The sequence below is a fragment of the Chenopodium album genome, chromosome 4 (genome assembly GCF_948465745.1).
Source record: "Chenopodium album chromosome 4, dcCheAlbu1.1, whole genome shotgun sequence".
Taxonomy (NCBI): Eukaryota; Viridiplantae; Streptophyta; class Magnoliopsida; order Caryophyllales; family Amaranthaceae; genus Chenopodium; species Chenopodium album.
In genome coordinates this window covers 42,556,477-42,578,600 of record NC_137837.1, presented here as the reverse complement: position 1 = coordinate 42,578,600, position 22,124 = coordinate 42,556,477, and the positions used below count along the sequence as shown (strand labels likewise).

The 22,124-nt window shown below is 35.8% G+C and overlaps 1 long non-coding RNA gene across 3 annotated transcripts; it reads left to right on the top strand.

Annotated features, from left to right (window-relative positions):
- The first annotated feature begins 6,757 nt into the window (after positions 1–6,757).
- LOC145626953 (uncharacterized) lies at positions 6,758–16,883 on the top strand. Of its 3 annotated transcripts, XR_014111209.1 has the most exons (5): positions 6,758–6,779; positions 13,005–13,064; positions 13,799–14,067; positions 14,399–14,527; positions 16,329–16,883. It is a non-coding gene; the product is annotated as an uncharacterized LOC145626953 (long non-coding RNA). The 3 variants fall into 3 exon arrangements; XR_014111208.1 differs by lacking the exon at positions 6,758–6,779 and having other exon boundaries at positions 11,915–13,064; XR_014111207.1 differs by lacking the exon at positions 6,758–6,779 and having other exon boundaries at positions 11,920–14,067.
- The last annotated feature ends 5,241 nt before the right edge of the window (positions 16,884–22,124 follow it).

The window sequence follows — 22,124 nt, the reverse complement described above, 5'->3', positions numbered from 1 at the left end:
TTATTCATATTAAATTCTGATTAGTTTAATTAATTGATTGTAAATTGATGACATGACTCTAAGTATTGAAAATTATTCCCTTGAATTATGTAATTATGTTTGACGGTTTTCTAAAAAAACCGAAATAATTTAAATAAGACGAAACTATTTGTGAATTGTCTTTTACTTTAATGTTATATTCCAAATATTCTTGTTTTCTTATTTTATGTGATTGATTCCATTTAGAACTATCATATTGAAACGAAGAGAGTATAAAGCAAATGTGGTGGAGGGAATAGGATGGGAAAGAATATAAAATTAATTAAATATTATAAAAGCTTTCCAAATAAAAAAAAATGGAGCAAGTATTTAAAAACGGTTAGAAATGAAAAATGCAGCAAGTATTTAAAAATGTAAGGAGTAGTAATCACCGTTAGGGGAGTTCAAAAATACCCAATTCGAATGATCCAGCTGAATTTCGTCGGGATTTTGTTTGATTAATTAATGTTATTAGCAATTATATGGTATATATGTTGTTTGCATAAAGTACTAACAACTATGGAGTATAACATTTTTATTTTTTTTAAAGGTAAGAAAAAAAAAATGGAGTATATAACATATTTAAATGTGTGAGTTTATTTGTTATTCCCTTCGTTTTTAAATACTTGCTATTTCTCCTTGCGCGGAGTTTTAGGAGAAATTGGAGAATATAATAAAATATGGAGGTAGTGGGGTAGTTGAGAAAATAAAAAATTGTAAAAAGCAAAAGTAGTGAAAAAATAGGAGGAAGTATATTGGGTCTATTTAGTGTGAGAAATGAATTGAATATTGTAAAAACTTTCCATAAAAGGAAATGGAGCAAGTATTTAAAAATGGTCGGAAAAGGAAAGTGGAGCAAGTATTTAAAAACGGAGGGAGTATTTTTTATTGTATTGTATTTCCAATTTTTATTGTATTTGTATTGTATTCCATACAATGTACCAGTAGATAATTATTGTATTGGACACTGATACAATTTTAATGTGCAAGTTATAGTACTCCCTCCGTTCCCGAAAGAATGACCCATTTGAGTTGATTACGCGGGTATTAAGAAAGTTAAATAAAAAGAAGTAAAAGTATATTAAAAAGATAAATTTACATGGGGTTTGTAAAAAACGAGAGAGAGAAAATCAAATTTTATATGGAAAAGCTAATTTTGCACAAATATTATTGCAAATTGGTGGGTGTTTTAATGTAAATGGGTCATTCTTTTTTGGACTAAAATTGGGCCAAATGAGTCGTTCTTTCGGAGACGGAGGTAGTAGGTAGTTTATAATTTTTCTAGCTACACATTAATTTTGATATATGTGCGCCATATTCACCTGGAAACTAAATGTTAAAGAATTTCTATAGTTGACCTTAGATTACCCTATGAATTTTTGTATTTCTACTTAGATTACCCTATTGAATTTGTATATTACACCACTTCTAAAAACATTTGAAAATTAGCAATATAACGTGAATAAAGAAATTTGGATCACGCCAAGGAACTAGGTCAAAAGGATAGATAGATTACACTGGTTTAACTTTAAATTTATTCGAAAACTCAATAGGGAAAACAAAGATTAGAAGTCTACATTAGCCTTATTACAACTGAAAACTTTGGTTGTGACTTACACCTCATTTCCATTTGGGTTAGACTCTTATTGTCAAAGAGATCTCACCCAAATAGATAAACAATCTTCCAATTTTTTTTAATTTTTTATTATTTTTTATTTTTAATTTTTTTTTTTTTTGGAAAGAAGTCCTGAAGGACATTAAATTTCATTAACTAAAGTCATACGACATCTATAATTACAATTAACAATAATGAAAACAAATTTAACAAAACCAAACAAGAATTAATCGGGGAAGAGCTAAGAATCCAAATACATAAATATAACAATTTGACACATTCTCGATTCGTTGTCTTATACAACTTTTTGAGTGGATCCGTCGTCGCTTCGCAATTTTGTGAGAAATTAAAGTTAATTCTTGTGCTGATTCCGTAGCCCGAATTCGAGCCATAATCAATCGTAGCCCCACACAACCGGAGATCAAATTAAACACAAATAAAACCTTGTCTTTCGAAGGAGTCCGAAAACCCTTGTCTTTCAAAGGAGATCGAAAAAACCTTGTCTTTCGAAGGAGATAGATCATTTCTTTCGAGGGAGACATTATTATTGCAACCTAAGAAACAAAAACCTTAAAAGAAAATAAAGATTGGGGCTTTCCACCGGTGAAATCCGATGGAAGCCCCTTCAAAATTGACAATAGAGGCTAGAGTTTAGAAGAGAGAAGAAAGAAAGGAGGCTAGGGTTTTTTTTTTCAATCTTCCACTTCTACATTGTTACCATGTATTCAGTATATATATATATATATATATATATATATATATATATATATATATATATATATATATATATATATATATATATTATAGGGGGGGGGGAGGATCTCGTGAGAATTTTTCTTATGTGAGAACACTCTTTATGTTCTAAACTTTTCCTTAGGTGTTCTAAATTAAATCAAATATTCAAATTTAGTACTCACATGTTCCAAACTATAAATTAGTTAAGTTTAATATCATAAATTTTAAATAACTTGTTACAAAATTTTAACTTATATGTTCTAAATTTTAAAATGTGTGTTCTAAGATTTTTAATTATATGTTCCAAATTTTAAAGCGTATGTTCTTTTTTTTTATTCGTATGTTCTAAATTTTTTACTCACACTTTCTATATTCTATATCAGTTTGTTCTAAATTTTTATTCACATGTTCATAATCTTAAATCAGATGTTCTAAATTTTACTCATATGTTTAAAATTCCATAAAGTAGATTTTATAAATTTTTAATCACTTGTTCTAATTCTTAAATCAAATGTTCTAAACATATTACTCACATAGATGTTCTAAATTATTAATCAGATGTTCTAAATTTTAATTTCAGAAACATATTCTAAATTTTTACTCGTATGTTCTAAACTTTTACTCACATGTTCTAAATTTAAAATTAGTTGTTCTCATATAAGTATGAATTCTCACTTATGAACCTATTCTCACCGGATCCCTATATATATATATATATATATATATATATATATATATATATATATATAAATTAAGATCATGTGAGAAACAAGGTGAATAATAGGAATTAGGAACTAATCTCTTGATCGCACTCTATCTAATAGCTCACATTGCACCCGCTCTCATTAATGACATTATCGGAATTTTGTTGTTTTCAATCTTTTTTTTTTTTTTTTTTAACTTTTAAGGAAATTTCATTTACTTTAATACTTATTTCATTTACTTTTATTACATTTTCATTTACTTTTGAGAAAAGAAACTAGAAACTACTTTATCAAGTTAAAATATTACAAAAACTCCATCAATGACACGGGAAGCATGTGAGCCGTCCAATTAACATGATCTAAGGGCCTATATATATATATATATCCCGTCGATGACCTGAGCAAGGCAGAACACGTAAACTGCCCTCGGGGGTGGCTCGAGGAACCCCCCTCCGATGATTAAGTGATCGTGGGTTAAATAGGTCGTTAAACTACTACCCTAATCAGATTAATCATTTATATTCCTAAACTACCCTAATACAAGTATAGGGGCATGTAAAGGGTCGAACCACTAAGGAAGCTCATTCATTCAACATCAATTTTCACTAATGCAAGAGTAAAAAAGGGAAAGTTTTTGTTGGTTTTTTGAATAAAGAGCACTAAACTACAAATAAGCAAAGATAATGATGATTAAAAACAAGAGAAAACGACGCTAGGGATACGGGGGTGTCAAACATGTTTAGAAAGAGGGGAACAATAATGGTTATCATGATGAATGACGAGGGGAAAAACTAGGTCGTTATCCAATCTTCCCTCGGTCAAACTAAATTTATAAACACTTAACAAACCTAAATACAAGTATAGAGGCAAGTCAAGGGTCGAACCCAAAGGAACGGTAATGTTCAAGCACTTTCAATTTTGCGCCTAAGCTAGGTCGAAGACGAAGGTAAGAGAGAATACTAACAACTAACAAAACAAGTAACCAAGGTAATAAAACACTAGGAACGGGGATCAACAAGTAATCATGTCAAAACAACTTGGGAAGAACATGCCAATAAAAGGTTGTGAAGACTAATGATAAGAGCAATCAATTGGAATCAAAGAGCTATCTCCTAATTGTTAAGCTAGGGTTCACTATGAATAACAAACTAAGATAATCACAATCAAAACCAATCGATAATTGCAATTCCTAAACCAATTGTTCGTGTCATTAGCAACTACAATGCAATCTAGCATAATTCTCAAGGCCTAATTGAATTACACACATGCAAACCTTCACTAATCACTTTAATCTCAATAATCAATCAACACAATTCCCAAACTAATCACAATTAATCAATCATACAAGTTTCACCTAATTCCTAGCCAACAACTACTCAAATATCATAATCTATCAACAATCAACTAAAGAAATCATGAATTCACAAAATATGGAGAACAACTACACTAACCAAGCATCAAACATCAACATCAATTCAAACAAACATGAAATTGAATAAAGCAATAAAGAGGAGAGAGAGAGAGAGTGAGAAAGCTTCATTGATTGATGATGGAGATCTTCAATACAATTGTCATCTTGAATCTTCAACCTCTTAAATAACCATTGAAATTCCTCAATTTCTCTCTCTAAAATCTACTCCTAAAACTAAACCTAGATCTAAAGAGAGAAGCTCTCCACTAAGCTAAGAAAATGTGGTCTAATTCTAATTCTCTAATTCTAATTGTTTAATTCTAACCCAAAAATGGGTATTTATAATTACAAGGTTAAAAGAAAATAAAAGAGAAAAGAAAAAAAAGAAAACTAAAAGAAAAGGAATTGAAATAAAAATAAAATAAGAAAATAAAATAAAAGGAAAACAAATAAAGAAAATTAAAAGAAAAAAGAAAAATAATAATATCTAAAACAAACCTCCAAATCGTAAGACTCCTTTGGCTGCTAAAATAAATGGGATTCAATCCCCTGCTTTGCTCCATCACAATCACGCACTATCACAACAATCATCAACCTCCGTCAATCAATCACCACCGCTCATCATCATCTTCTTCATCAAACTTCATAGAAAGATCATTCGATCTTCGTTAATTGCCACATGAGAAGCTCGTGATAGGTTTATTAACACCCAGATGACCGCGCCCGTGGCTAGGACGCGGCCTGGGCGCGGGGAGCTACCGCCTCGAAATTGCATTATTCACGTTCTAGTACGCGGCCTCGATATATCAATGCGCGCTCGCGGAGAACTAGAATCAATTTAGGGCTAGATTGAGTTCAACTGTGGTTGCTCGGTTTGGGAATTGATGAAGACATGTGGCTGAAATTTGCTGATGTGCAAGGTTGCGGTTGATGAGGGTGGCGGCGATTGGTGGTAATTGGTGGTTTGAGTAGCGATGGTTGGGAATTGGAGTTGTGGTTCTTGGTTGTAGCTCGTGGTGGTAATTAGAGGTAGCTGGTGGGAGTTGGTCATTTGTGCGACTGTTATGGGTTGAATTGGTGGCCGCATATGGTGTGGGGGAATTGAGTCAGGGCTGCGGTTATTGGTGATTGAGGTGGCTCATTGGTTGTGCCGCCAGGTGTGGTTATTGGTGGTGTGGTGGCACTAGCAGGTGATGTGAGAGCTGCTGTGCCTGATTGCAGTTAGGGAGTGGTTTGGTGAAAGGTGATTGTACACACCCATTTTTGTTTCCCCAAAACCAAACCCGATGATGAGTACCTTTCGCGTCGAATCATAATCGAATGAAGTGAAAGTGTGGAAAGTCTAGTGTTGCGGATAGTTTTAATCTCTTTTCTTTTCTCTTTGTTTTTAAAAATCTAGTTTAAGAAAACAGCCAATCCAGTTTGGTTTGGTCCATAGCAAGGGTCCAATAATGGTGTCGTTGGATAGGGCTTGAAAAGAGCTTTCCAACGTTATATTATAAGCCCAATTCCAATGAATAATGAGGAAGTTATGACCAATTTACTAAACTGGGCCCGGTTTGATACTTATATGCGGCCCAATGATCTAGAGAAGGGCCTAATATGGAGTAATCATTCCTAATGCAATTAGAATTTATTTTTAGTCTTCTAGATTCTTCTAGAAAGTTCTTTTCATTCCTGATTCAATTAGCATTGATAAATTGACTTTGGTTGACTTTTTAGAGTTTTAATCAGAATAAAAGAGTGTTTTTAAGGAAAATATGTTTTTGCCCCTCTATACGGCTAAATTTTATCAGAATTAGGAAAACGCGTGAAAATAAATGTTAGCGCCTGACAACAAGGATTAGCGCCTGGCGCTAATGCTTGGCGCCGAGCGCTAGCCTTAGCGCCTGGCGCTATTGTTCAGTGTCTAGCGCTAACCTGTTTTATCCTCATCGAAACTCTAATTTGTTTTTCTATCTATTTGGCTGCTTTTCTCTATAAATAGCCTCCTAAAACCTCCGTTTTTCATCATCAATAATCATCAAATACCATATATTCTCTAGTTTTCTTATTCTCTCTAGTTTTTAAGAATTCTTCTCTCTCTAACTTTCTATGCAAAATTCCGCATTCACAAGACCAAGAAACACCTAACCAAATTCGAAGTTGCCTTCGCCCTAGACGTGAAAGGTTGTAATTTCAAAGGGTTTGGTCCCAAATATCTATTTCAATTATTTAATTTAATTGTTGTTTATTATTTTCCTTGAAGCTACTAACGTGTGTATTTTGTTATTAGAAAGACATACAAGGCATCCAAGTAAGTGCTTTAATTGATTTATTGATATTTTGATGTAGAAATCATGTCTTGATTGTTCTTATGATTCCTAGTGTCATGTTAGGGTGTTTTGATCTTCCTAGTATCATGTTTAGGGTAAAGAATAAGTTCCTTAGATCAATTATGATTTCAATGATGCCTTTCATGGTCTTTCCTAATATTCACGTTAGTATCATGTTAGAGTTAAAACTTTGATTTTTATTGTTTAGTGAAATGCTAGGGTTTGTTATTAATCTTGTTAGTATCATGCCTAGGATCTTGCTATTATTATGCTTTAACATGATTATTTTAATTATTATTATAATAATTTTTATTGTTATGATTATTATTTTGATGATTATTATGTTTCTCGATATTTATTGTTGTGGCTTGATCACGCCTTTTATGCATGTTTAAAGGGAATTGGTACTTGTAATCACGCTTAATAAGATAATTAATAATCTTGTTAGGGTTAATATAATTATAATTCAAGTGATCGCCAATAATAGATTTATTTGTGAATTAATAATCAACCAACATAGATTAAACAGGTTTAGGGTTAATCATATTGATTGCATGTTAGTCAGAAAGCTCAGATGAATACGATCAGAATAAAGTAGAGGCCTATTATTAGGGCAGATCCAATCCTTTTAGGTTGGATTTATACCTTCATCCACGAACTACCAGTCATGGTTCCAGACCTATTGGAGTTGACGATCTCTTGGATCGTTAAGGGGTGTAACCTTCACCTTGTGAACGGTTTACAAGTTCCTAAAACTTGTTGGCGACTCTTTTGCTCTATCTTCTTTCCCTTTGGGCGCCACCGTACTTAAGTGTATGATCACAGTGGGGTTCAAGCTAGGGATAATGCCTGAAATATTCCCTATAGTTTTTGGCGACTCCACTGGGAGGATTTCTATTTTAATTCCTAAAATTTATTTTGGCAGTGATTTAGAATGAGTGGATGAGACTCGAAAAGTTCTAAGTATTTCATGTGCGTAATTTTGATTAACATTATTGTCATAAGCATAAAAAAGATCTCATTGGAAAGACCATCTGTAATGAGTTAAAACATAGGATTTTTACACGTAGGAAATTTGAGGAATATCTTTCACAACTAGGATCGAAATAATGCTGCGTGAAACTGGAAAATTTTATCGAGCACGGAAAGCTGCTGAGTCATGTAGGAACTAGCATCAGGGAATAAAGCCTAGCGCCAACTATATGACTTTAGCGCTAGGCGTAGCTTCTGTCGCCAGGCGCTAAAGCAAAATTATGGCGCTGGCCTCTGTTTGCTGGCGCCAAGTTCTTCCAATACCGAGCCAGAAATATGCGTTCTAATTTCGACCAGTTTTTAGCACTGTTTGCTCGATCCTACTTCCTGATTGAGTTTTTCTCACTTTTCTGAAACCCATATGTGTTCTACATATGAACATAACCCCCTGGGAATTCATGCTCCATCTACCTGGTTGAACGCTCTGAGCAACAAAGGGTACATCCGAGAATGTTGAATTCACCAAACCATGGAAGCGAGTTTTTTCTAAACTCGCGGTGTCCTATCCACTCGCGCTAACCCTTCACGGTTAAGCTTCCGCGCGGTGCATCTGGACAATTAACCATGGACCCTCTTTTAACTAACCCATATCCCGAACTTTAGAGAACTAGAGCCATGGTTAGGTTGCAAACTCATTGCATCATGATTGTGCCTATTTGACTAATTGTGCATTATTGGTTGTACATACTCTATGTGTTTTTCCTAACCGTTTGTTTGACTTGTGTTAAGATTAAATAAACTGATTTATGACTAAAAAAACTTTTCCTAATTAATTAATTAATTAATTAATTAATTTGAGTAATTAAAGTCTAATAATTTAATCAGAGTTGACTTAGTACGACTTTAGGCATACCCTGTAGAGTAATGATACCGAAAGCAGTTCCAGATCGACGTTCCAGTAATGGCGCCAAGATTAAAACTGCAGCACCACTCTGTGGAGCGTAGCGCCTGGCGACATTACTGTCGTATGGCGCTACACTACAAAGAGAGGCGCCAGTCTTGTCAGTCTTGTCGTTTTGGCGACAGTTCGGTTTATTGCTTGAGTTATCACCTTATGTCTAATTAAACACTTTGCTGGGTCAATTTGGTTGATTTTTACAGGTAATAATACCTTGTCAAGTCATTAATCAAGTCTAAGCACTAAGTCCCATGGTCTTACACAAGAGTCAAAGCATGTCACTTACACTCACCACATAAAGCACGCACTAATTCACACTTTGACCAGGTCTAAGAGAGTCTGGTATGCGCGTATTTTTTGTCATTTTTTTAGGGGGGTAAGTCGGATATTAATCATCCAATTGAACCACTTGTTTGAACCCTATACTTAATTCCAAAAAATGTGCACCTTATTTTTGCCAAAAATATGCACCCTAATATGCACCCTATTTTTGCTATTTTTTCTTTTTCAAAACCCGTAAAGTCAAAGTTAATTTGAGTCAAGTCATTAAAACAAAATTGGTTTAATTTACAGCGCGTGGTCAAGAAAGGAAGGGCGTTTGATCAAAGGCAATCTTTTTATTCAAGTTCAACTTTTCAACAAACCAATCGCTCGTAAAAGGAAAGCTAAGACAATAATGACAACTCAAGAGGAAGTTAATGAGCTCAGGAAACAATTGATTACTATGACTAAGGCGTTGAAGGTTTTAACCCTCAAAATCAATGATCCTATGAAGCAACAACAGATGGACCTCATGCAAGAAAGTCTGAGCAAACTGTCTAGTGACTATAAGTTTCAAGGAATTAGCTCACAAGGGGTCTAAGTGGACAAGGATCTTCTTCCGCAGAAGTTGAATGCCAACGACATCCCGAAATTCAAAGCGACTGACAACCCTTACTTTCACCTAAGATCCTTAGAAACAATAATGAGCATCAAGGGTATTGACAAAAAGGTGTTTCCCTCTTTGTTCTCGCTATCTCTTGAAACCGTTTGCCAACAATGGTTCTTCTCCCTTGAAAAAGAAAGAACCTCTACTTGGGATTCTATAGTAAAAGCTTTCATTGATAGATACAAGTGCAACATTCAAGTTGAAACTGACTATAGGGAACTTGAAATCCTCAAGCAGAAGGAGAATGAAGGTTCACTTCTTTCTTCAACAAATGGAGAGAAACCTCTGCTAAGATGATTGAAGTACCAAGTGAAAAAGAATATGCGAGGTTATTCATCAAGAACCTTCAAGAGAAGTACTCCAAGCATCTCAAATACCAGAATAATCTCCATACCTTCAAGGTCGTCTATGACATTGGAATCAATATTAAAGACGACTTGGCTAAGCTAAAAGTTGCTAACAGTAACTCCAACAGTGGCTGAAAAGGCAAGAAGAACGACAATCCTTCTTCTTCCGAAACCACCCACTCAAACAATTTTAGTACCTTTAACTTAAGTGAAGTCCTTGCTATGAATAATCAGGGACAAAAGAAACCATTTAGGAGGAACTTTACTCCTATAGGTATGAGTTATGACACCGCATTTGACCGACTAAATGCAAAAGGTCTTATAACTCCTATTGGACCATTTGGGGACCCACCGATTGAGAAGAGGACAACTAATTGGAACCCCAATGCACATTGCAAATATAACCAAGGTAGGGGCCATCTTACGGAAAATTGTTGGAAGCTTAAGGAAGTTATCCAAGATTTAATCGATAACAACAAACTGCCATTGCCTCCTGCCAGTAAGAAGCCGAGCATTGATAATGCACCTCTCTCTCACTCCTTGGCAATCTCTGATGAGGAAAACGAGGTTGATCCCTCATCTCTCATCAAACCTATTGAAGAAATCCACGCTATTGAAGAAGAGGAGGAGATCTTTTTCGATGCCATGGATGACTTTCCTGAACTAGCAAGTAAAGAGGATATACAATTGCTTACACTGTCCATGTTGGAGGGATCAACCTTGCTACGTGAAGCTCTCGAAGTTGCGAAGAAACAATTAGAAGAGCTTCAGAAAAAATGTGACAAGGTCCTATCCGCGAAGAAGAAACCCTTCTCTCTACAAGTAATTGACAGACCCAAGAAGAGTAATAGACTCTATACTCCAATTGGGATTTCATCTGCTAAAATGTTCAACATGCTCTCCGAGAGTGGCAAGGTCAAATTGATATGTCCATTTTATATAGTAATTTCCCACTACTACAATTCCCTTGCTTTTTCGACGCTTTTGGGTTGACGCTGTGCGTAAGGCGTCAATGAATAAATTTATATCCCGTGTCTTCTCGATGCTTTTTGGGGTCTTCATAATGTCTTGACATTAAAAAGCGTCTAGAAAGTCATATCCTTGCAGGTGCTTTCAATTGGAAGCTACTCGGGTAAAAGTAATTCGCCCACTGTACATTACTCACTCAACACTATAACTTCTTCCATCAGCCTAAACCTAATTACCGAATACCTCTTCGTCAATTCCATCAAAACTTCTTCAATTCAGTTGGATTTGCTTCACAAAACTTTAAAAGTTCAGCGAATTGGGCGAAAAATGGTGGTAATTTCTTTCGTTGCTCTTCAATTTCTAGTAATCTTCTTGCTCTTTATAAATTTGTTGGTTATTTTGCTAATATATCATTCGAATTCCTCTATCAAATCATTTTTTTTAATTTCCTTGGTAGGATATAAATTTTCTTTGATTTCGATCTCCATGCCCTCTCTGTCTTGCATAACTTCCAGATCTACCCTAAATTGAGGTAACAAGTTTGAAAAAATTAAGGGTATATTCTTCTCCCTCTGTAGATTAATTTTTTGGGGGTTTTTTTGCCCATCTATTACATTTTTCGATTGGTTATTAAGGGTTTCATTTGTTTAATTTTGTTTTCAAATATGTAATTACCGAAATATTTCAAATAATTCATTTTTTTCAAGGGTTTCGGGATTCATGCCAAGGTATCTTCTCCCCTTTTTAGTTCATTTGTTAATTGATTTTCTGCCTTTTTTTTGTTTTTTTTTTTAAATTAATCAGAATACCGGTTTTTCTTTTAATTATTGTTCTATGATTTTCGTTTCTATGAGTTTGATTGTATACTTGAATGAAATTAATGGATCTTTAGGATGAATTCAGCAAGCTAAGTTAAGAGTAATTGATATCTCTTAACAAATTATTTGTGGGAATGTAGTTAACAGTAAGATTTGCATGTCTTATCTAGTTTATTATCAGTATGACAATATCATCCTTTTGAATCTTATACTGAAAAATATGACCCAAAAATTCTCCTTTAACATGTACTGTCAGTGGTAAAGAATTAAATCCTCTCCGTCAAGAATACTTAGTTGTAATTGAGCACATAATTCACAATAGTTTTAGGAACTTGGGCTATGAATGTATTATTTTTTGACATTTTCCTTGCATTGTATGATGAAAAAGCTTGATACCCTTGTAATTTGATAAGTGATTAGTACAATGAGTGATTTTTTTGATAAGAAATGAATCCGGTTCTTTGAAGAGCAATGTAAATTCCTGTTTTCATTTTCTTTTCCTTTATATTTCTTTGTTTTTTAAATCCAGGATTCTTATTAGTTCTTAATATTTGTATTTCATTATAGGGCTTTTGTGTTTTAGCTTGTATTATAACCCAATAACCCCATACTAATCACTAATCAGGTAACTATTGTTGAACCTTGTTAAAAATTTTGGAGTACACGAAGGTTTTATTTTTTAAAAATTTGATATACTTGTTTTATCTTGGTGAATTTCTTTTTTTTTTTTTGGTATTTTGTTGAAAATTTTTTGTTAGAGAGAGTTAAATTATCAATTTCAAATCAGAATACTGAACTGCATCTCTGCCTTTCTCAAAGAGTAGATCAATTGAAAAGGTGAGATGCATGCTTCTAAGTAAAATTCATATCTTTATCTCTCTTTGAATCAATTTATAGAACTTGACCCAAAATTGTAATCTATGTCGTCCCTCTTAGTGCCGATCGATAATATTAAGGTGCATGCTTTCTCTTTGAATCAATTAATAGATCTTGGCTTAATTTAATGTTTTATTTTTCAATAATCTCACATATTATGTTTAGATATGGGTTAGCTTCATGAGCAAATAAGATTTTAGGGTTTCTGTTATGTTTCATTTTATGCTTTTGGTTTAATTTAATTCAGAAAATTAGGCTTTTGTTTCATTTTTTGAATGAGCATGATTGCATTGTTTTTCGTCTCACAATTCCATCACAATTCGCATTGATTTTTGTAGGAGCTATTGTGAGTGCTGACTTCATTTGGCTCGTTCTCCTTTGTTAGAAAAGCTTTTTAGGTGATTTTTTTTTTGAATTTGGGTGTTTTTCTGTCTACTTTCTTACTGTAAAATTTCATTATTTTTGGAGTTTATTTGCTATTAAACCGGGCTGTTTCTTTCGGACTGGTTTGTTTCTCTATTTTGTTCGAATTGGTTTATTCTTGCTGTTTGGGTGGGATTTTAATAGAGTTATTCTGTAATTTCTCTAGGGATTTCCTCTTTGATTTAGGGTATATTTGAGGGTGTTTGAAAATATTATTGCACTCTTTTATTCCCGTGTTGCCTATGTTTTTGTTGCCTATAGAATTAAAGCAGGAATACTTTAGGATTGCTGCTCATATTAGTGCTCTTCACTGCTAATCAATTCTTGTTTATTGTTTTCTCTAAGGTAATTGCCTAACATCTTTAAAAGGACTCAAGCATCGTCTTGCTCCCGTTATGATTTGCTTATCTTTTCTTTTTATTTGTGCAACTTTGTCGTCGTCAAGTTGAATTTGAAACTTTGTTAACTCCAGAGTTCTTCTGTACATAATATCCTTGTCTGCTTTTGATCTATATGCTAAAACATATGAAAAATGCAAGATATGTTGATGAGTTTGTTGTAGATTATGAGGGTTGTATATTTAATTAGATTATGGATTATTTTGTTGACATTTTGTTCAATGCAGGAACTTGACTTTCATTTAACAACCTCTATTTTTTGCCTTGAATTGTGATTCTGTGCTAAATAACACTTCAATTATGGATGTCAGTCAAGAGGTGATTATGGAAATCACTGGAATGGAGGCTATTACGGAGGACACATATGTGATGGTGGTTACGGATACGTACCACACCCCCATGACCCAAGAATGTATGCAGCAGCAGCAGATGACAGAGCCTACCATGTGTACGGCAATCAGCAACAAGTAAGCTGATGACAAAGACACGAAAAGAAGAAGTAGCGCGCATGAGGAGAAGCCTCAAGATTATCGATAAGCTTATCTTTATATGTTTGCTGGAAGTATTATCGATAAACTTAGTAAGAAAAATTACCTTCCTGTTATTAATTGCTTTGTCAGTATTGTTTAAATATTTGATTCGTAGACAGTAGATATTTTAAGGTTTTTTCATTCATGTATACAATGTATTATTATGTTTTATTGTGCTTCTATTTTATTTCTATTATGAAAATTTAGCATTTTGTTCTACATTTGAAGCACGATTATGATCACTTTTGAGTTGTTTGATAGCCTCTTTTCAATAATTTTTTTATTTTGTTTTATTGTTTTTGGTTCCGTATGTATTATGATTGTTTAGGTAAAAGTCAACATTCTTTGATATTTTTCCTCTTATGTAAATTGTATCTCTAGCTCAGGTGGCCTCTCACACTATTTGCCATGTTCTTGACACGGATATGTGGCCAAACATTCATTGTCGAAAGAAATACCTTTAAGAAGCTTAAGGTGTAGTCATTGGCTGTACCACGCTACAGGATACATGTAAGTTTTTTTTACCACTTTACAGATTACATGTCAGTTTTATGTATTTTACCAGAAATGGAATTTCTAAAACCCCCTACAAAATTTTTATGTTGAAAATGTAAAAGTATTTTACTTTTCCTATGCTTGCTGGCTTATAGTATCTTTTGCAATGGCAACGAGATGCTATTAACAAGTTGATCAAATAAGCTGCTGTCAAATGGATAAAAATTCAGATCAACTTGCTTTTTCCATTATGAGACATGATTATAACTAGATTGAATCTTGGTTTTCTGAAATCTTTGTGGCTTTTTTTCTAAAGTCATAATGAGACATGATATCTTTATGAACCATGAGCAATCTCAAACTTTCTTAAGAATCATGATATCTTTGTTAATTGGTAATTTTTGTTTTCCGCATTATAATCATTAGAAGCTGGTTTGAGTTGTGTCCTTTTATAGACATTTGGTTGTTTTGCTCTATGGTTGTACATGTTATTGTATACCAAAACTCTTATAATTGCATGGCTCATATTGATGTTTCTACTCATTCATTAGAAGCTGGTTTGAGCTGTGTTAGTTTATAATCATTTGCTTGCTATTCTCTATGGTTGTAAACATTATTGTGGACCAAAACTCTTATAATTTCATAACAGAATTCAGATATGAAGTTCAGAACTGAAAATCATATTTGAAATCAGAGCTGAAATTCAAAATGCTTGTGTGTGTGTGAAATTCAGAGCTTGTGTGTGTGTGTATAAGCGTTGATTATCCTTTTTATTAGCTTTGTTATTGTTTATCTTTACTTATATACTTTTGTGGAGGCTAGCTTGTGTTATACGTGTTACATATGCATATGTATTTTAAATATCATTGTCAAACTTGTTCTAAATTTGGATATATGGAATTGTTTATATCTTGAAACTTGTATTGAGCTGCATAATTAATTTTTCAAGTAAATTATGCTTGTTATGTCGAGGTACATGCTAATTGACATTTTAATTGAGTCTCTATGATATGTATTATGTGCTAATGTCATGTTTGTTTGGTTTTTATTTTTTATTATTTTTATTTTTCCTTACTGCATCATGAGATCAGATTTTGACACACACATATGATATGTATAGCATGCTTTCTTTTTTGATTCAGTACATGCTAATTCTATAACTGAAATCAGAACTAAAATTCAAATCTGAAATCAGTTCTGGATTTCAGTTTTGATTTCAGCTCTGAACATCATAAATGAATTCTAGAACTGAAATCAGAACTGAAATTCAAATCTGAATTCAGTTCTGGATTTCAGTTTTGATTTCAGCTCTGAACATCAGAAATGAATTCTAGAACTGAAATCAGAACTGAAATTCAGATCTGAAGTTCAGTACTGGAAATCAGACTTGAAATCGCAACTTCAATCCTAAAATGCTTGTGTGTGTGTGTGTGTGTGAAATTCAAAGCTTGTGTGTGTGTGTGTGTGTGTGTGTGTGTGTGTGAAAGTCAGAGCTTGTGTGTGTGGAACTCCATACTAATGCTACCAGGGCACTGACCATGCAGCTTAAACTTAAGGTAGAAATAACAGTAAGACAGTAGACAGGCATAGGTTTTTTTGTTCATTAACAGTGAGACCTTTTGATGAAATAACAGTGAGACAATAGACAGTAGACGTCCACTAAGAACTCTTGATGAAAGAACTTTTGGCTTTTTTTGTTCATTTATATTTTTATGTTTAACTCACAATTCTATGTTTAAATACAACATGTTGAATCTTGAGCCTATATTGTGTAATGTACTAATTTATACTTTGTATTTTTTTTTTTTTTTTGAAGATTGGAAAAGGCAATGTAGGTGCAACAAAAGAATAGGCCGGGACACTTGAGCATCAACAAGCGACTATATCGATCAATGTGGCCATCATCTATCTATTTTGGTTTTTAGTCTTATATTAGTGATGTATTTATTTAGGGACAAGCTACATACTATAATATGCGACCTTTTTTTTTTTTTTTTTTTAATGATTGTACTGTGTTGATGTTTTCTTTTCTAAATTTGGTAATTAACTACGTACTCTTTTTATTGTTGATTAATTATTGTTTTTTTTTTTAATCTAGTTATATAGAATATTTGTTTATTTTTATTTTAATGTTATTAATTTAATTTATGATAAATTTAAATAATTAGAATGTATGTATGATGATAATAATTTGATAAAAGAAAAAAAAAGCTTAAAAAATAAATCTAGACGCTTTTTAATGTCTACATAATTGCACATTTTCAAATTTCAAAGACTTTCCCGCCATACCATAGGCTGACATGAATAAACACAAGACAACAAAAAGCGTTGCTAAATTTGATTATGTGGACAGGAAAAAGCGTCGCTAAAAAACTACATACATTTGGGATAATGCGCGAAATACGTAATTTTCGACGCTTCGTATATTAGTTTGGACACTAAAAAGCGTCGAGAATCTCTACGCTTTTTTGTGTCCCTGAAAAATTTTCGACTCACGGATTTGCGACGCTTTTTTGCAGCGTCGAGAAATAATTTTTCGACGCTTTTTAACGTCGAAAAAAGGCCTAAAAAGTGTCCAAAAAACACGCTTTTTGTAGTAGTGTACCCCCGTCCCTTGGTCATAATTAGTGGTGTTTTTGTCTCTTTCGAGCTACTTTTATTACTAATTTGTGTTTTCTAGTGTTTTCTTAGTTTTAGTTGTATTTTACAGGAAATTACACTTTTGGAGCATTTTCCCGGGTTTTATGGATCGACTACGGAAGCTAGAAGGACACGACCACTTTTGAAGCCCAGGATCGGTGAGAGCCGATGATTAAGGGCTCGGTATGAGATACCGAGGCTATTGGATCATTTAATCAAGACCCGATGAGGAAACTTAGATTGGGCCGAGGAATTGAGCCCAATCGAAATCCGAGCCTCGAATAAGAAGACCGGGCCCGATCGGGCAAGCATACGCCCGATCGGGCAGCTGCGCGCATAAGGATCCTCAAGGGAGAAGCGCCCGATCGGGTGAGCATAAGCTCGATCGGGCGCGGCACACCAGCAGCGGGCAAAGCAAAAAAGGCGGGCCCGATCGGGTGGCCCTTCGCCCGATCGGGCGCGTGTTTTTCTCAGACCTGATTAGTTTAGTTTTAATTTTTGTTTTGGGGAATGTTTAAGTACGAATTATGTACGTAATTTTGTTTTACCTTCTTTTTTAGACTTTCTCTCTCTACTTAGGATATTTCTCTCTCTTAAATTCTCTCTCTCAACTTTTGTTCTTAATTACTTCCATTAATCCAGATTTCTTTTGGTAACAATTTCTTCTCTTTTAATTTCAGCTATTTTACTTACTTCTTTGATTATGCTTTGCTTTATTTATTTGATTAGTTTAGTTATGATGATGCTTGAGTAGTTTTATTTCTAGGGTTTATGGGGATCTAATAAATGATATGAAGGGGTAATTTTGTGATTGTTAATTATCAATGCTTGGTTAATTTCCTATTGATTGATTTAATGCTATGCAATTAGGTTTGGCCAGATTTAATTGTATGAGTTTAGCAATATTAATTCGAGATTCGACAGATGAGAATTGATATTTAGGCTTAGTTTCAATAGGCGGACTAATTTATAAATGGTTAAGTCGAGATTCGACAGATGAGATTTAATACCGATAAATTAACTCTGTGATTATAATACGTAGCGAAAGCCCTTTATAATCCGATTAACCAATGCTTAATGATTGCTTATTATGATTTACCTTGGAATATTGTTTATTAGCGAACCTATGCCCTAAGTCTTTTAATATTTGATTTTCCCCTATTTTATTTCTTTCGACCTTATTCTCCGTAGTATAGAATTTATTCACAATAATATTGGTTACTTAGATAATTTAGATTATAATAATTAATTAGTAATAGAAAGACTTGTTTCCCTGTGGAGTTCGACCCTACTTCCCTATCTACTTTAGTTAGAGGACCTAGGTAATTATTTTTTATTAGGGGATACGACTTTACCCTGTCTAAATTTGGCGCCGTTGCCGGGGAGACGGTTTTATTTTTGTTTTCTGATTATTTTTTGTAGTCTAGATTATCCCCTTTTGTCTCGGAGAACGTTAGTTCCTTGAGGCAATTCTCATATTTGTCTTTTAGTTCTTTGTTTATGCCCAGGTGTTCCATATCAGGTTACATTCCATTCGATCCTGAGATCGAGCGCTCTTTTCATAGGCAAAGGAAAATCTATAGACAAATTCTGGCGGGTTCTGAGGAGGACAACAGTCGAAGAGATCCTCCCTCTGATTCTAGTGACACAGATATTCCCTCAGATTCAGAATCAGAGATGACGGCCCAGAAGAAACTCAGTGACTACTCGCAGCCGAAGCTCACAGATTTCCCGCACCTTACTCCCACTCCGGCACTAGATGGAGTTCAATTCGAAATCAAGCCCCAATTTGTCACTATGATAGAGAGGAAACAATTCAGTGGAGCTAAGGATGAAGATCCTAATCTTCACATCGCAGATTTCTGCCAATATTGTAACACCATTAGACAAGCCGAGGTCACGCAAGACCAAATCAGGGAGATTCTTTTTCCTTTTTCATTATGTGGCAAAGCTAAATTATGGTTTAATGGTTTGAATAGAACTGCACTTGGTATTACTGACTGGGAAACTCTTGCTTTGAATTTCTATAATAAATACTATCCTGCAGAGAGAACAGCGGTGCTAAGGAGTGCTATTCAGAACTTCGCTCAAGAGGCCGACGAAACGCTATATGAGACTTGGGAGAGGTTCAAGGATCTACAGAGAGAGTGCCCCAACCACAATCTAGCAAAATGGAAATTGATCCAAGCATTCTATAATGGACTTGGAAATTCTTCTAGATCAGTGCTAGATTCTGCAGCTAGTGGGAGGTTCATGAATTTAAATGTGGACGATGCAGGACAGGTTATCGAAGACATTGCAATACACGATTCCCAATATGGGAATCCGAGAGGGTTTGCAAATAAAGGAAAACATAATGTCGATTCCGTATCCTTTTTGCAAGCTCAATTAACGTCAATTATTCAAAAATTGGATAATCTTACTGTTGCTCCTAACTCTGTAGCTAATGTTTCTGCTGTTGCTAATAATGAAGCTTTTTGTGAAAATTGTGGAATTGTAGGTCATTGGGAGCAAGATTGTAGGAGCTCTATGGAACAAGTTAATGCCTTTCAAACCTATAGGCAGAATAACCCATATTCCAATTCCTACAATGCCGGTTATAAGAACAATCCATATATTTCGTACCGGAGGACCAATGTACAAAACCCTCCACCTCCACAACAACCAAAACAGCAACCCCTGTTTTGGGTGTTTTTGTCCCTCGGGAGAGTTACAACACGAAGTCTGATCCGGCTGAGCTGTACCTGCAAAATAACGGAGACTCCGGGTGGTTGGAGCTCCGCCTCCGACGGTCAAGTTAGTAACTTGAGAAAGAATAAAGAGACGGAAATTTAGGTGGGTATCTGCTCGGATTCCAAGCTCAGGTGTTTCTCTTATGTGAGAGAATGCAAGTGTAATAAATGGTAAAACGTGCCCTCAAAAAGAGGGACATCTCCCTATTTATAGGGTCTTTGGGAATTGTGCCCCTGATTAGGTCACTGAACCCTAATAATTGGTGGGCCGCGCCGTTTTGCGGCTTTCTCGGGATTTGGGCCTGAAGGCCGCCTTTTCCCTTAATTTCTGGAGTGACACGTGTCAAGTAGGGATTGGTCCACTTTGGGCCATCCTGAGGCTGACACGTGTCATCCTCTGATTGGACCACGTGGCGGGGTAAAATTACCCTAAACATTTGCCCCTCACAAATGTGACGTGGCACGCCACGTGGCATCTGTGTCACATGTCACGCTCCGGCTGGCGGTAATTTTACCATTAAAGAGTAACCGTTCACCTTCCGAGTAAATTACGGAAATGCCCCCGTATTTACCCTCTCTATATATAGCCGTTTTACCCTCATAATTTTGTACGTTTACAAAAATTTTCTAGAGAGAAAACTTTGAGAGAGCAGAAGTCATCCGTCTGCGTCAGGCGCAAGCAAGAGAGCTCGTTTTCCACCTACCCAGCCGGATCCGCCTAGTTTCAGATTTCACTTCAAAAGGTACCGTCTCTGCCTCTCTCAGCTCTTTTTCTTTTTTTTACCGCTTGTATATATTTTCTGCAATAAATGGATGCATCACCAACACACACGGCACAGCCTAGGTTAGAGTCCAGCCGGTCACCAGGGACGGCTGAGTCTAGGACTGGGAGTGCCGTCTCGGGGTGTTGGGACCACCCTTTGCCTTGGATTCCGACCATTTATGTGTCTGTGCAGGACACCATGGCTCGGACAATGCATACGACAACTAATCCAAATTACAAGAGCGAAGGCTCAGGTGGCCAAACGCCTGAGGGAGAAACGTCTGGTCAGGGAGACCAGACGGCTCTGGAGAGATCCCCTCCGCGCGCCCCTTCAACTCCTGCTGATTCCTTCTTGGAGGAATGCGACCAAGGCGGCGACGAGGCCGTCTCTGCCCCCTTGAGTCAAAGTGAGGAGGAGACGGAGAGCGGCAGCTCCGCCTGTACCTCTGAGAGCAGTGACGATTTACCCCCGCTTCCGGATAGCGAGGAGGAAGAAAGGAAAAAGTGGAACGAGAAGGATGATCCCTTCAACATCCACGTCTCCTCCAAGGACCGGATCCAAATGGAGGAAAAATTAAAGAATTTTACTAAAATGTACCCGCTAGGAGACGGGTATAGGATCCGGGTGCCGCCTGAGAATGGCACCGTCGCCTGGGAGGACGATCAAGAGAACGCCAACAGCTATTTTGGCTGTTATGAGGCGGCGTTCAAGGCTGGTCTCCGCTTTCCCCTTCACCAGGCGGTGAAGGCAATTTTGTGAGGCTACGGCCTCGGAGTCTGGCAACTTACCCCCAACTCTTGGACAAACATTCTGGGGTATGTTGCCGCCTGCGAGTTCCAGGGGCTTAACCCCGGCTGGGAGGCTTTTGCTAGTATGCATTATCTTAGCAGAAGCCTAGGCGGCTGGAGGGCGTGGTATACCCTAACCACGCAACCCCAATACATGATGACCTTGGACAAGGTCTCAAAATTCGACGGCTGGAAATACAGGTTCTACCTGATGTCAGCTCCAACCAGACGGGAGAATTACGAATTCCGTCTGTACAATAAGAAGCCCGACTTGATGGGCCTAAAGTGCGCTCTTCCCCGGATCCTAGAGGAAGATTTTGACAAGATCATTGAGGTAGACTTTTTCGGCCTCACAGACGCGACCTTGTCAACCGGGGAAACAATAAAAGTTCCCAAGAACTGGATCCCCAAGAGCGCCTGGTTCAGGGACGAGTGCTTCCTAGCCGCCTGCGGACTAGGGCACATGTTCACCAAACGTATGCGCCTGAGTTTAAATCCGTCTGTAGTATTTTCCTATCGAAATTGATTTATGACATTGACCAATTTCTTTCTTTTTGCAGAGGAAGCATTAAACATGTTGCAGACGGAGAAAACTCCCAAGCGGTCCTCTGCACTCATTCGCAAGCAGCTTGCGGAAAAAGTTGCGGCTGAGGTCAAGGCCAAGGTAATAAGCGCCTGACCCTTTCTT